The sequence below is a fragment of the Sinocyclocheilus anshuiensis genome, unplaced genomic scaffold, assembly GCF_001515605.1.
Source record: "Sinocyclocheilus anshuiensis isolate Anshui unplaced genomic scaffold, SAMN03320099.WGS_v1.1 scaffold194, whole genome shotgun sequence".
NCBI lineage: Eukaryota > Metazoa > Chordata > Actinopteri > Cypriniformes > Cyprinidae > Sinocyclocheilus > Sinocyclocheilus anshuiensis.
The window spans coordinates 2,010,484-2,027,686 of NW_015546074.1; the positions used below are offsets into that span (position 1 = coordinate 2,010,484).

Genomic DNA, 17,203 nt, shown 5'->3' on the forward strand with positions numbered 1-17,203 from the left:
TCCCACAATAGAGAAAAAAATGAAATTGGAGGACAGAAATGTTGTATATATTCTAATACTAATTAATATTCTAATAATTAGAACTATTTAAATTGATGGAGTGAACTGGCAGATGTATCAGATTCAGTCTTGGTGAACAGTGGTACTTTTTATTGTTTGCATCTCTTGTTGCTGTTTGTTCCAGACAGACTTTACATTAATGGTGGGGATTTTTCACTGATACACCAGTAGGTGGTGACAAGTGACTATATGATCAAGACTTTTGAATTATTCAAACCAATTCATTAATAAAATCTGATTCATTCCGGAAATGATACAATTGTCTGACTTTATGAATGAGTCATTGAATCATTTACTTTATTCCAAAACACCGAATCAATCATGAACCAAGAAAGTGAGTCAGTGAGGGAGTCACTGAATAATTCACCTAAATGATTTGTTTAAAAACACTGATTCGTTCAGGAACAAAACAAGGGACTGACTTTATAAATGAGTCATTGAATCATTTATTTAACCAATTTGTTCAAAAACACTAAATTATTCAGGATTAAAACATCACTACTGTGTGTTGCAACACCTTCATTTGGAGCTATTTACGTTGATAGAGAAAACTGGTAATGTGTATTATTTACTTAATATTAACTTCTTGTTTATTTAACCTTTTTATAAAAATAATATCACGAAATTGCAATACCAACTTGTTACTCCAAAGGCAGCCCAAGCTGTTGGTGCTTGTTCTAATATTTTGTTTTTGAATGAACAAAATACGTGGCACACACGAGGATCTTTGTGATATTTTTCCGTTATTAATTGACATACACTACACATCGCTGAACTCTTATTAGTGTGAGTAACAAGTGTGTTGTGGTCGTATAACACACTCTTGCTCATGTGATATTGCTTTAAATTGTCATTCAGTAGAAAAAATTGTTTCATATGTTTTAAAAAATAAACCTTTTATCCAGTTATTTGTGTGTGCTACTTATTAGCGTGTTGTTAGTAGCTTCAAACTCTATAGGAATCTGTTGTGAGTTGAACTTTATAGTTTTATAATACAACCACAAATGTCGATAGAGAGTATAACTCTTCTAGCTGTTGAATCTATTTAATGCGTGATATTTTGGTGAAAAGCAGCTTTTGAAAACAGCCAAGCTTTTGAGAAATGTAATTAGTTACTCCTCAACAAGAGTATTTCAGATCAGTTAAAGGCACAATATGTAAGATGTTTTTATTAAAATATCCAAAAACCACTAGAACAGTTTTATATACTTTGTTGACTTGTGTACTTACATTATCCCAAAAGTTTCGAAGAATGTTTAAATCCAGAGAAATAAGCAATTTTAACTAGTGACACGGACCGTGTCCATAGTGTCATTGTGTCGCCTGCCAATGCCGTCGTAACCCCTCGATTTCCGGTTTTGTTTTGTAGAAAACATGGAAACACCAAAGATGCTTTAATATGTTGTGCGTTTTATTAGACAGGTGACGACCACACAGAGTAGCATTATAACAGAACGTTCAAATTGTATCTAGTATGATAAAACAGCACTGCTTACTTCTGCTGCTTTCCGGAAGGCGCGTAAGCGGTCGACTGTGGCATAATAAAAGCTCCGCTGCTTTCGAGCCATGTGTCGTGCTCGTTCAGCGGCCTCGTTTTGCTTCGACGGCTTTCTGCCTCACTCTGCTTCATACTACGACGTTAATAAATCTTTAATACATTAGCTCATCCATGAACCTGATTTCTGCCTGATTCCCGTCGGATTGCTTCGGCTGTGGGGATGAATACGACAACTCCCATGATTCCACACTCAGTCACGGCGTCATCAAACTACGCCTTTGTTTCTTTGTTTGTTTTGAACACACGCCCTCTAGTGGCAAAAAAAATTACATATTGTGCCTTTAAGGAAAGTCAGTATCAAATGAAAATTCCATTTTCTAAATGCATGTTATTTATTTTATTGTGAACAATTCATCCCTGCAAATGTTTATCTCTTTTTTGACCTCATCATACAATACAATATGTAATCAAAAATCAATAACAAAAACTTGATCTTCCAGTGAAACGCCAGACTTATGCCAGACTTCTCCAATCGTTTACTCCATTTACAGTCCTCTGCAGTCTCATGTTCAGATCTGCCTTCTTCCAATCAACAACTGATGAATAGAACAAAGTCTCCACCTCACCTCCACCTTTTGTTTATTTGTTTCTTTTTCATTTTTCGGTAACCTGTTTCACTTGTGTGTCCATCAAAATACAGCAGAAAAGATCTGTTGTGACTTCCGTTTCATCTTCAACTTTAAGTTGGGATGCTGCCTCAGAAGGCAATAGCTTCAGGAACATAGTGAGGCAGCTCATTTTGGAACAGAGCTTTTACACTTATAAAATTGCCATTCATTTTGAACTGTGAGGTCATTGTTTTGGTATTTCTGATCTCCCCAAACAAATGTGTTTTAAATTAATTGACCTTTCCTTTGGAAAATGTAGAAAGCGCCATTCCATTTCCCCTGCTTATTTAGTTAAAATATTTTGTAGAATGTTTCTAATTCTCCTTGACAATCCACACAAATGCCATTTATTAGTAATTCCAGTCTTGTTTATCCATGTCTCTTCCTTTCTCTTGGCTCGTGTCTCCTTGCTCATCCCTCTCTCCTCTTATCTGTTTTCTTTTCTTCGCTGTTTTCCTTTCACCCCCACCTTTTCCCTCAATCTCTCTCCCTCTCTCTCATTCATTCTCCCGCGCCTCTCGCTGTCCCTCTGTGGCTCACCGTGTCGTGTCCCTAATTTATTTATAATTAGTGCTCTTTGTCGACTCAAAAGGATGATTTATTAATTATTTAGTCATTATTTTCATGTAGTTTCATGAAAGTTTTAGAAAAAGCTAAGGCAGATGTCAAGATTGAATGCATGACTGTAATGTCACTCTGATCTCAAATTGCAAAACTTGGAATATATCACATAATACATTTTGAACCATTTTTTTTTGTGATACTTATGGTGTCTTCATGTCTTTTTGCTTGAACGCTTCAGTCCTTATTCATTTTAATGATCATATGATAAGTATATTATTCACAATTTCTCCTCTTGACATAAACATTAAATGATGCATAAATAATGACAGGATTTAAATTTTGGGGTAAACTATTCCTTTAAATAATGAAATGCCTAAGTGTTTCTTAGGGTAGAATGTAGACTGAAAATGAAGACCCACTATGGTGGACATTTTTCAGGGAACATGTTTAGATGACCATGGCTTGCTGTACTAGCTGACCTCATCTTGCCATATTTTTGTCCTTGGACAGAGAGATCACCCGTACCGACTCCCTTCCCTCTTTCTGTGATCTTTCTATTTTCACCCATGTGCCATATTCCCTGTCTATCCATCACTTCCTCTAGCCCTTCTCCTCAATCCCCTCATCCCTCTCTCCCTCTCTCCGCTGCCCAAGGCAATGCCGTCCTGCAGGCTTTGATCACAGGGCCAGGGAGGAAATGGGAAGTGGGTCAGAAAGTTGTGCTGGAGACTGCAGGGAAACAAGGCTGGAATATCGAGTAGGTGAGCAGGGAGAGAGAGAGAGAGAGAGCGAGTGCTAGGAAGAGAAAGATAGAGACCGGGGAAGGGAGAGGGAGGAGGAGGACAGGAGACGTAGAGGACTCTGATCCCGGCAGAGCAGATAAAAAAGAAAACAAGAATTTGATCAACAGGAGAGGCGAGTTGAGTCAGAAAAGATGATGTCAACTTTAAAGTCCACATGAAATCCAAATGGACTGTGTTTACTCATTCATACTAATTCCTGCTGGTCTTATTGTCCATTATTCATCTGGGCTCATTATTCAAAACCAAAAAAAATAATCAAAATGTAATTAGTTTCTTGACATATGTAAGTAGTTTGTTCAACTACAGGCATTTTGTCTATGTAGACTTTTAGAAAATAAACTCTCTTCATGGGGGAAATCACCGCTGCCAAGATGGGCTTTTAGTAAAACTTGACTGTCTATGCAGTAGAAAGACTTTTTTTTTTAAATAAGTGCTTTTTTTAAAACACCATTTTGCATCATCTGTTGAACTTTTTAATGGCAAAACTCAGAGAAAGTAACTCAGAGAAAGAGTAAACATTGTTCATTTACATATATTACTGACATTGTAACAGTACAAATATATTTAAATTGTCACTAATAATTTGGACCAACAATGAACCGATGTACATCACAGAAGAATTATATCATTTTTGTGAAACATGAAAATTTCCACCCTCTCTCTACCCTGTTATGTAGCTTTCTATGGTGGAGATTACCAATTTTGAATAAAATGTCAAAATGGCTGAATAAAATTACCAATTTTGAATAAAATGGCCAACTCCTTTGTCTTGCTAAGGCTAATTTCATAGCTAGCATTTTATTTATTCTAAATACACAAATAATTTTTTACACTTACTCTGTTCAGAAGTACTCTGTTCATATTAATAATTAATATCACCTTGTTTAATATTTAAATAAAACTTGTAATATTTAAGTAGCTAAATACTTAATATTAAGTCATTAATGAAATTAGTAATTAATATTTAACTTAATAATATTTATCTTGGTTTTTCATCAAGGTGAAACGAGTACTGCAAGTTTTATTAAGGGTGAAATGATTTGCTGTGCGTAATTCTGGGACAAAAAAAATTGAAATGGTTTAATTTTATTGTTGTTTTAAGCTTAACTCATCAAATTGTACAGTGTGTTTTATTCAGACACAAAGTCTGGGTCTGGGAATAAAATCCTATCAATAAAAGTAATTTGAAAAGTAAATAAGTATAATGAAAAAAAAATAATAATAAAGAGGGGAGAAAACTTAACTCATATTTAATAAAAATCAGCCCCTGAGACCCAAAGTTGAGGAAACATCTAATAATTTGCTCCACCTCTTAAAGAGGTCCTATCATGCCTTTTTACATAGTCTTGATTTAGTTTTTGGGGTGTACTAGAATAGGTTTTTATGCTTGATTGTTCCAAAAATGCATTATTTTTCACATATTTTACTTTATTGCAGCACATTTCTTCCCAGTCTGCATCAAACATCTTGTTTTAGTTCCTGTTTCGATGAACCTTTCCCCTCCTTCCGAAATACAGAATGTGCTCTGATTGGTTAGCTAGCCCAGTGTGTTGTGATTGGCCAACCGCTTCCAGTGTGTTCTGGAAATGACACGCCCCTTACCTTAACCATGGTTACATTCGAAACCGCATACTTCCCTACTATATAGTAGGCGAAAAACAGTATGTGACAAAAGAAGTCTATCCGAATTCATAGTACTCATAATAGAGTAGGCAAAAGGACACTTTACTATCCCATGAGGCCACGGGAGAGGATTTATGAATGGCTGTGACACGATGCAACTGATGCTGGTAGGTCACATGATAATGACAACATGGTGAATAGAGTACATCCAGATTACATTCATACTATACACACAGTCCTACTGTATAGAACATACTCTTTTTGAAGTCGCGAAGTAACTTCTTATTCAAAAAAAAGTACCTACTCAAGAGAGATGTGATTTCGTTTGCAGACCTCGAGTTTCATCAATTTTGGAACTGGGCTGGAAAAAACAGCGTCTCTTCAACATGGCGACAACATGCAACTAAAGCAGCTCTTCTTCATCTGCATCTCTTTTTTTCAGTTTGTGGTCTCATCACCTTTTAATGTTAAAGTACAAGATGCTCTGGTCTGGGTACAAATGGACCAGTGTCTTCCTCCCTCTCTCCCTCTCCCTCTCTCTCTCTCTCTCTCTGCGTATCTGTCCACATCTTTGTTCTTCTTAAAACTCTTCATCCATTAGCTACAAGGAGAAGCTCCGGGACTCATTCAAACAATAAATCTAAATACATACTAAACTATATATTGATAATAATTAAAGCAACAGTAGGCTCATTTTCACTTCAATTGAAGGTAATATTTCACCAAAAATTAAAATAATGATTTTGTCATTATTTACTCATGTCCTTTGTTCCAAACCTGTATGACTTTTCCAAGAGATTAGTTTAGCTACCCAGCTAAAAAAGGCAAAAGAAAAGTGCAAATTTGGTCACCTTTTTCTGTGCAGTTAGAATTAATGGAGACTGGAGCTGCAAAACCTAAAAAAAAAAAAAAACTTTTTTTATGTGACACGATGCAACTGATGCTGGTAGGTCACATGATAATGACAACATGGTGAATAGAGTACATCCAGATTACATTCATACTATACACACAGTCCTACTGTATAGAACATACTCTTTTTGAAGTCGCGAAGTAACTTCTTATTCAAAAAAAAGTACCTACTCAAGAGAGATGTGATTTCGTTTGCAGACCTCGAGTTTCATCAATTTTGGAACTGGGCTGGAAAAAACAGCGTCTCTTCAACATGGCGACAACATGCAACTAAAGCAGCTCTTCTTCATCTGCATCTCTTTTTTTCAGTTTGTGGTCTCATCACCTTTTTTGCGTATTCTGTGGATTGGAGTAATTTAAATGAGTGGCATTGTCACTTCACAATATCCGGGAGAAGTGCGCTGTAGTCAGAACGAGCCATTTGTTGTAGTTCTTAAAGTGTTTTCTGTTAAAGAAAATGTATGGAACTTTTTATGCTCAAACAACAACATTACTCACTAACTAAAGTTGAAGAAGTGAAAACGCATAATAGAACCCCTTTAAACAATTCCTTTGGATGTATAGGCGTCACCTATACATCCAAATAGCTTTTTATAAAATCAAGTTTTGTCCAATTTTATTGGTAATCATTGAAGAATTTGTTTCTGTTATGCAAGCAAAATGTTCCATGTTCTATTTTAAGAGTCCACAATACAGTTGCTCTATCTGGTCTATAACATTGAAGCTGTCAATGTTTAGACGGAATCAGACATCCATGTATTTTCCATCTCACTGAATTGCTCATATTATTAGTATTCTAAACAGCTAATTAATATTCCAGTTTCATTAAGCCCTCCTGATGTAGTCAGCTCACCTGGGACAGGGATTGGGAGGAGGGAAGGGTAGTGGAGGTCTGGCTGGTCAGGGAGAGGTACGGCAGGTTGTCCCACATGGGAGAGAGGGATTTGGGGATGAGTGAAAGCTGAAGAGGGTTCGAGGATAAGGAGGGGGGTGGAAGGGTGTTGAGTGAGTAATTGGACCGAGGGGAGCCTACATACAGACAAACACATTGTGATCCACATGAACACACATTTAAATGCAAATATAAACACACACATTACCACAGTGACATTTTTGCTGACATGGTTGCTAACACACACACACACACACACACACACACACACACACACGCAGACAGAGACATGTTCTATAAGTGGACAAGGTCAATTAGAGAGGTAATTACTTTTTGTGCTGTCAGAGCTACTAAAGGTTGAGAGATGCTGTATAAGACAGCTGTGGCTCACTGCTGAATAGAGAATGAGAGACAGACAAGCAGATGGACAGGTAGAGCGTCTCTCTACTAGTGGTGAAGCTGTGGGATTTAGTTATTAAGAAATATATGCTTGAACTTTTCAGTTTCTAAGCTATTTTATTGAGAAATCACAGAACAGTGTTGACAATACATTTCTGCGCTGAATGATTCTGTGCGCGTGCGATGTGTGTGTGATGTACGAGCTACTGTCTGTAGCCAATGTGTGTGCAGCAGTGCATTAGATTAGAACGGCGATTAACTTACCTGTACAATAAGCTGTTTAAAACGTGCATTCTCCCGTTCAATTTCGAGCATCCAGTAATATAATCTCACGTCTTGTGGAGCGCTTTCAGTCAAGCTTAAAGCGTCATGGCAGAGCATTGAAGTCGACTAGTCTCCCGTTCCACCACATCCCAGAGGTGCTCTATTGGATTGAGATTTGGTGACTGTGGAGGCCATTTAAGTTTAATGAACTCATTGTTATGTTTAAAAAACAGTTTGAGATGATTTGATAGGAGGTAGGATGATGGATTCATGCTTTCGTGTTGTTTATGCCAAATTCTGATCCAACCATCCGAATGTCACAGCAGAAATCGAGACTCATCCGACCAGGCAATGATTTTGCCCAGTTTTGGTGAGCCCGTGTGAATTGTAGCCTCAGTTTCCTGTTCTTAGCTGACAGGTGTGGCACCCGGTGTAGCCCATCTGCTTCAAGGTTCGATGTGCTGTGCATTCAGAGATGCTCTTCTGCATGCCTGGGTTACAACAAGTAGTTGTGTTACTGTTGCCTTTCTATCATCTCGAACCTGTCTGGTCATTCTCCTCTGTCCTCTGACCTCTGACATCAACAAGGCATTTTCGCCCTTTTTCGCCCTAGAGATGGTTGTGTGAAAAAATCTCAGTAGTTGGTTTTATTGATTTTTTGTTACTATAAATAAGTTGCAAATTACAAACAATGCACAAATTATGAACTTAATAAACAGTGCTTTCAATATTTCATGTACAGTAGGTCTATTTACACTGACTCTTATTAATGCTACTGAAATTATTCAGTCAAGAGCAGTGAGTGATTTTCTCGTCTTTTTTTATTTTGTTTTATTAACATTAATGACAGAGAGCAGCAGGTTATTAGGCTGCACAAATCTGAAGCACAAATCCAATATGCTGATACACTTTTGATTTTATCCTAGCTGATTACATAAAAAAAATTGCACATTTCTAAAAATGTAATTAAAATGAAATTAAAGCTAAAATATTGTTAAATACTTAAATAGTATATAAACACTATATATATATATATATAATAATTTTACATGGTCATGCACCACTCCCATTATCTTCAGCACCAGTTAATTCCTTTTATTATACAAGTTCAGAGGGGAATTCCGAGCTTAAGTCTCATGGTCAAGACCTTTTAATAAACTGCAGCACTTTTTGAGCAAAAGTGAATTTAGTGTTACCACTGAAATACTTGCAGCTTGAGATATTTTGGTGCTGATAGCTAGTAGCTGATTGATGCTGATCGAAGAGAGTTTGTAAGCCATTTTGAACTGCATCAGACCTAGAGAATTCATGTTGGGATAAAGATGATTTCTGTCATGCTGGCGCCCAGACGTTATCCTCCTGAAGCATTTAATGCCTTATCATCAGTCCTTCGCTGTTACATGTACCAGCTAAAAACGCATGGCTTTGAGTCAGAGAATTCAAAGGCTTGTTCATCTGATGCTCCACATTTGAGAACATTATCTGAACTTTATCTGAACTTCTGTAGGGCTGCATGATTTGGGGAATACATCTAATTTTGATTTTTCTTAAATGATTACTAAATAAAATAAAAACTAAATAAGAATGTCATATTTCACTGTAAAATAAAATAAAAAATCAAGGATTTAAGAAAATAATATAATTATTAAATATATTTTTTTATGTCTTAATTTGTTCTTTTTCAAATGTCAACCCTCAGACTTTTATTGTTAAAGTGAACCAAACTTGGAACAGAAGGCTGTGATTTAATCTTACATGCCATATTGCAATTTTGTTATTTCAATTAATCGTGCAGCCCTACTGACTTAATACCTCCACCAACAATCATCTTGAGTGCAGTTAGTTAAAATAGTGACAGCTTCCAAACAGGTTTACTAACCACTCCCCCTTCTCTATCAAAGCCCTGCCCCCAAAGCCACTCTATTGTTTGAGACAGAATTTGAAGAAGGAAGAAAATCATACAGATTTATAATGGTAACATTTTAATTTTTGACTGAACCATTCATTTAATTCATAAGCACACTAAATACTTTTGAAGATTATATTTTTTTAAAGTAGGCTAATGGTGGAAGCACAGTTGTTCTATGGCAGAAGCTGATGTTAATACAGTGAGTGAATACTGGGCCTGTGCCAGAACTGAAATGGTCCAGGTGAGGACATCAGGAGAGGACACTGCTCTCTCTCTCTCTCTCTCTCTCTCTGTGTGTGTGTGCTATGGCTCCCGGAGCTCCCTGATCCGGCCTGTAGGCTCTCTTTGTCTCCGCCCTGTTCCTGTCCTGCACCAACCTCCAGGGCGCCCGATCTGTCACATGTTTATGTTTCCATGCCCCCATTTGGTCTTCCTGTTCCTGCTCCCTGATTGTTTATCATTTGTCCCAGGTGTTTCCTATATGGTTTCCATTGATCCCAGGTGTGTCTTGTCATCCCATCTTGTGTGTGTGTGTGTGTGTAAAATCATACGGACAATAACACTCTCTATGTTAAAACACTGTCTGAATCTTTGCATCAAGGACACTGGACAGTGGATTCAGTGACTTACTTTACACTGCTGTTGTCTTTCGCTTTTATTCTTCCAGCTACACTTTCTTTCTGTCATATCATGTTTGTGCTCTCTTTTCTTTTTTCTTATGATAGTCGTGTCAGTGGACGTTGAGTTTTGTTGTCTTTATGTGTGTGCATTTTTTTAATTATTTTAAAACTGCAAAAGCTTTTCTTTTAGTTGTAGAGTTTGGGTTTGGATAATTATGCACAGAAACAAGAAATTTAAAAATGTAATCATATTTAAATATTAAATTAAATTAAATTAAATTTTGAGCCCTTAAAGAGGCCTATTTAGGACCATTATTTTGAATGAAAAAGTAAACATATTTCTTAAGTTTTTATTAGTGTTTATTTAAAATGAGACAAATTTGCTATTACTTTAATCTTCAATCTGTCATTGTGACACTGCATTAAAATGCGCCCTGCTATTAGATGTTATTGTCACATGTTTATGTTTCCATGCCCCCATTTGGTCTTCCTGTTCCTGCTCCCTGATTGTTTATTATTTATCCCAGGTGTTTCCTATGTTTATTGTTTAATCGCCTCCCCATTAGCCTGTTCAGTATATTTAAAGAGTGTTCTGTTCCCTGTTGGTTTGTCCGGTATTGTTGTTGTCAACTCATTGTGCTACGTGTGATTCCCCGCGATATTAATAAAGTCCTTGGTTTTGTACTCCTGGTCTCCTCGTTCCTCGCTCCGTGTTCCTGCACTGTAGCAACCCATGACATTTATTCTATGACATTAGCGATGTAATTCACATTATTTACTTTAATTTTAATGAGAAACAACGAGAAACAGGTGAATAAAGACTGACAGTCAATGTTTAATGTTTAGAAATTATCTTTCTGTCATATCATGTTTGTGCTCTCTTTTCTTTTTTCTTATGATAGTCGTGTCAGTGGACGTTGAGTTTTGTTGTCTTTATGTGTGTGCATTTTTTAAATTATTTTAAAACTGCAAAAGCTTTTCTTTTAGTTGTCGAGTTTGGGTTTGGATAATTATGCACAGAAACAAGAAATTAAAAAATGTAATCATATTTAAATATTAAATTAAATTAAATTAAATTTTGAGCCCTTAAAGAGGCCTATTTAGGACCATTATTTTGAATGAAAAAGTAAACATATTTCTTAAGTTTTTATTAGTGTTTATTTAAAATGAGACAAATTTGCTATTACTTTAATCTTCAATCTGTCATTGTGACACTGCATTAAAATGCGCCCTGCTATTAGATGTTATTGTCACATGTTTATGTTTCCATGCCCCCATTTGGTCTTCCTGTTCCTGCTCCCTGATTGTTTATTATTTATCCCAGGTGTTTCCTATGTTTATTGTTTAATCGCCTCCCCATTAGCCTGTTCAGTATATTTAAAGAGTGTTCTGTTCCCTGTTGGTTTGTCCGGTATTGTTGTTGTCAACTCATTCGTCTTCCCATTAGCCTGTTCAGTGTATTTAAAGAGTGTTCTGTTCCCTGTTGGTTTGTCCGGTATTGTTGATGTCAACTCCTTGTGCTACGTGTGATTCCCCGCGATATTAATAAAGTCCTTGGTTTTGTACTCCTGGTCTCCTCGTTCCTCGCTCCGTGTTCCTGCACTGTAGCAACCCATGACATTTATTCTATGACATTAGCGATGTAATTCACATTTACTCTTATTAATTTTATTGAGAAACCGTGAAATAAAAACTATGAGAGAAAACATGAATATTCAGAAATGTATATTTCAAGAAATTTAAAGCATTCGTACTGGCTTGTCTATTTGTCTGAGAGCTGTGTGTGGAGAGGAGGGGGTGTGCTGTGTTCAGTTCTATGTTTTTCTGAATCTCTGAATGTTTCTTCATCTATTTACACATTGTTTGAACTCTGCCATATAGTTCTATTTTGTGGTGTGTTAATTGAAACTCCAAAATGAGTATATTTTTAATGATTAAAAAAAGCCATTATTTCATATGAAAACGTTAATAATTAGATCAATAATAATGATGATTAGATCAGATAACATTTTAAGCTGTTATATAGTCACGTTACAATGTGCCCCACCTATGGGGCATGTTGTCATATTTCACTTCTATTCCTTCGGGGTAAATAAAGAAGAAAATTATACACTGTATTAATGAAACAAGACAACATATTTGTAGTAAACCTGTGAAATTCATGTGAAAAAAAAAAAGATACTCTGAACCCCACAAAACGAGAGTCAACTCTCCCCTAACTATTTTATATCCACAAAAGAACAGACTTGAGATCCACCAGTTGAGAATCACTGCTGGTACGTCCTCATTCAGCTGACTAAATGTGTGTATTTGTGCTATCAGATATGTCTGTTGACAACTTTGCAGTCAGCTGTTTAAACTTCTTTGGGAGTCTTCTATGGTCTGGACCGTCCCGCTGTCCTTTATTTCTCTCTTTTACTCACTGTCTCTTTCTGTCCAGCTCCCTGACAACAGCAAAAGTAGGAGTTCTCTTACACATTTTCCATGCACTTCTTTGTTTTCTTAATATCCCATCACCTCCGCATCACTTTCCGTGTTTTACAGCCGCAGGCATTCTTTTCTCCTCCTTCCGGAGCGCTTACGCCGATTTTTGGCTTGACATAATCTGAAATGGTGCTTAAGTGAATTTATGTTGCACCCAGTGCATTAACTTCTGCTGTTTTTGCCTTTATGCTACGGAGAGCTTTTGTGCGAACGCACGGAAGAAAGAGAGAGAATGAGAATTTGAAACCCAGACCACGGACTAGACAACCTATCAGTATTCAGTGGAGAAAGTGAGTGATGGAGAGAGAGAGAAACGGAGGAAAGAAAGGAGGAGGGGGTGATGTATCAATATTCTGAGTAGTGTTTGAGGGCAAGAAGAACGAAGCGGGGAGGGGTGGGAGAGGGGCGCGGGTGCGCGAAACAGTCCGAGCGGGTTTATTCGCTCAGTGTTTGTTAGCATGAGCCCGTTGGGGCGAGATGATATCAATAGAGCAGTTACGTTGAGGACGGAGACTAAAGTATGTGTTTGTCTGAGAGAAGTGTTGTTCAAGTCGAATGTGACGGAATCTTAGCCGAACGCTAGCCATAACTCCACTCTCCCTTGCCCTCTTTTACTCTGTGTGCTAATCAGCATTTGAAAGGCAGCTTTGACAGTGAGAAAGAAAAGTGAGGGCAGCGGGGAGGAGGGAGTGTAAACGAGAGAGAGAGAGAGAGAGAGAGGTAGGGGCCGTACAAGCATTTCTTTTATATTTACTAGCGATTGAGGGGAGAGAGAGTGAGCGGGTGAAGAGACGACTGGTGCGTGCAGCTTTCCCAAGAGGAAATGAAAAGAAAAGAAGCTCAACGAGGAAAGAGAGAGAGCCAAAGCGGGGAGCACGCCAGAGAAGGAAACAGACTCGCATCCTCTAACTCCAGTCATATCTGAGGCGATCCCCCTTGGAAAGTGAGGGAGGAGAGAGAGTGAGAGCGCGGTCACTACCGCCGCCGCCGCTGTGCGCCCACAAACACACGCACACACACGCTCTTGCGGCAGCAGACCGCTGTGTATTCGCCTGCTCTTTTGTGCCGGCAGCTGGGATTGTTCTTGGCCCCGTCTGACCCCCTTGTCACACCCCGTGTGAGTGTGTGTGTGCGTTTGTATGTGTGTGTGGGAGCGCGAGGGGTCCTGAAACGTGGACTGAACGGAGGGGAGGGTCACCGGTTCGGGTATCCGGACGGGTCCGAGGCATCTGAGGAAGAGGAGGAGGGAAACATCTGCCCCCAAAACAGTTGGGTGGACATGCACATCAGGTGAGTCCCCTTGTAGTGGGTAACACAACTTCCTCTTGTTCTAGTCCATGTTGACGTCCACATGCCAGACTGTTACATGCATATCTGACAGTTTTAAGTCTCACTCTGATGTAGATCCGATCGAAGGGTTTCTCCTTTCTCCTCTTAAACTTGTTGATGGCTGCATGCCTGGAGGCTTCCTGGGAAAGTTTTTGGGAAAGACACTTTGCTCATAAGTGCACTTGTCTTCCTCCCTCAATGACGGAGGTATTGGGAACGGAGGGGAGGAACGCTGGGGTTAATTGTGCGGACCGCCTCGGCTCGCTCTCAAACATCATCTCTCACTTAATTAGTGGATTTTACAAGATTAGTGCGCTTTGCCTTGACGCCGTGTTCTGTGGAAGGTAGTGAATGGTAGCGGCGAGACAGCCGTCTTCTGTTATCTGATGTGTTTGGAATTAACAGCTTCTTCTAAATGACTGGATTTATATTAGGGATGAAAAGCACGGGTAAATATTAACCTTTTCCTTCATCAATCAGTTTGGGCTTAGCATGGGATTATTAAAGAATCTAAATAGTTTGTAATAATGTGTTTGAATTCAGTTCTGCTTGTTTTTTAATTAACTTTTTGAGAAGAAAAAATTTTAAATACACTTTTTAAATGCATATTTATTATTGTAACAAGAAGTGTTAATATTATTGCATAATAATAATAATAGTAATAATAATTTATCTCACTGTTATTATTTGTCATGCATCTTAGACAATTATTTTGATGCTGGCAGCACTTTAGATTGCATTTAAGTTGCAACCTTAAGCGAAGTCACTGTATTTCTATATATTCATTTAGCACATATTGCATGAGACTATAATGAATTATTACAGTAATAACAATGACTGTATTTTTAAGCAGCTCCACAAAATATTTTTACATTAAATCAATTTGCCAGTATTAGTCTGTACTTACCATATACTTACAAAGTTATTACAATGTAACAAACTAGATTGCAAAGTGTAAGTACAATTTTCATTTATAATGTGTATTTTCCAGCTAGATTTCTTAATAAACAGAACATTCATACTGTTTATTTGTTGTATAGCTATGCTGGACAGTTGGAATTATAGGGCAGGAATTATTTTGACACTTTCACACTTACTATGGGAGCAGTTGCCCAGGAAAAACACAAAAAGTGAGTGAACCTGCTTGGGACTCTGGGTCATTTTAGGTTTAGGAGGGTGGAAGTTTGCTTGCTGGTTTCTTTTCATCATTTTGCTTTGGTTGAGTGTTTCGGTCAATAGCTTCTGGGAATCTACCTGTTGCTCTTTAAATGTAATTGTCTGAACACACTGTAAAAAGTGAAAAGGAGCAGATAATAAAGCTTAAGCTTTTCTACCTAACATACCAGTTTAAAATGATTGTGATTATGTAGAGTAATGCAAAGTTATTCAGTCATATAAATTTTTTTTTAAAAGCTGTTTATTTAGATGTTACTGCAGTGCATATAGAACATTTTTTTGGTAACAGTTTTTATTTCTTATTGCTTTTAAATTGTCTTTATATTTGTGTTGTTGTTTAGATTCCAGCTGGACAGTGTTTGCTGAATAAAACATGTTACTAATGGTTACTATAATTTAACATAGTGTAACTCTATTAATCACAGATCCAAAAATGGCCATTTTATTGAAAGTGAGCCGGTATGTTAGTAAAGCATACACATCCAAAGACTATATCCGCATTTGGGGGCATCTCGGAAAAGAACGTGAATAGAGAATTGATAGAAGTTATGCAGGTATGTACGAGGGAGCTATAGGACCATAAAAGCCGTCACACACACACTTGGAGTGGGACAGACAGGCCTGGTGACAGACAGTGTCAGCGAGGTGTCAGTGAGAAGCTGTTGGTGTCACACTTGGTTGACCTGATCTGTGGTCAGGCTGTCCACTGCAGCCCGTTGTGACTCTTTACATAACCACTTCCTGCCACTCACACCCAGCTCTGCAGGGACACGCGCGGATATTTATATACTCAACATACACACACGCACACACACATCGATATGCCCTTATAAACACACACACACACACACACACGCACACAAACAAGAGCCCCTGTCGATATAAAGACCCCTCAGTCTTCTGCAGTCAAGAAGATGTGATCTTACTAACTGCTTTTGACCTATACTGCAGCCTTGAAATGATCGCTCATCATCCATAACATGTACATAAGCATCACACAAGTGAGACAGAGCACCTTACGACAGTCAGATATTGTCAATATATTTTTGAAACCAATGGTGAATCTCATGAAAATGTTTAGGTCGCGTTTCACCCCAAAATAATAATAAATAAAAAAAACTATTAACATCAAAATTGTTTAAATGTAAATAAATTAAAATGAATATTTTCAAACATCTTTGCATTACAAATAAGCTTATTTTCCCACAAATTCACAAAACAAAAAATCTCAGTGGTGTAAACTTTTATTGCATTAAAGTAACGCGTTTTTGGGAAAATTTGTTTAATTGGCATTAAAATAATATATCAGTTCAATATAAGCTTCATTTTCTTAATGCAAAATATAATTTCTTAGTTTTTTCTTTTGATGTTCATGAAAGGTTTTATGTGATTTACACACATATTCTGCAGTTGTCCATGTGGGAAAAAAGCAACAAACATACACTCTGTATATTAAATGTATCGATAATAGTGCAAAATCCTCGTTTTCTCACTGATGTGCAAATGGTACTCCGCTTGATACAGGGACGTTTAAATGCACTAATATGGCTGGATACAGACTAGATCATCTGCGCAGCGGTGTCTGGCTGTTTGTCCCTATGTGTGTTTCAGGACCCGTTCCCTTCCTAAGGGGCCGAATATTGTGTGTGTTTCAGATTTAGCAGTATTCACAATGCAATTCTTCAATATTTTGAAATGCGTATTTTTTTCTTTATAGTTCTTTCATTTTAAAAGTTATAGAACTGTGCACATCCAACCTGAGTCAATGAAATAAAGATCATTCAGTCTTGGAATAACTGAACAAGACATGTTTATATTGAAATCTCTCATTTATGTAGGCAAATCTGAATTAGAGACCGTTGTATAATATCTGGAAGAGACACATGTCAAGATTACTGGATTTTTTCACCACATACCCTCCGTTTAATCTCAGTGCTGTCTAGGAAAAAAAAACAGAGATATTAAAGAGATCTCATTGAGATTCCCCCCCCCCCCCCCCCAC

At 37.5% G+C, this 17,203-nt stretch overlaps 1 protein-coding gene across 1 annotated transcript in view; it reads left to right on the plus strand.

Annotated features, from left to right (window-relative positions):
* Nucleotides 1-13,485: 13,485 nt before the first annotated feature.
* LOC107699837 (neuronal PAS domain-containing protein 1-like) overlaps nt 13,486-17,203 on the plus strand; it is a 52,795-nt gene continuing 49,077 nt past the window's right edge. The window contains exon 1 of the mRNA XM_016501237.1: nt 13,486-13,986. The gene's annotated coding sequence lies outside the window, so the exon portion shown is untranslated. The remainder of the gene's footprint in view (nt 13,987-17,203) is intronic.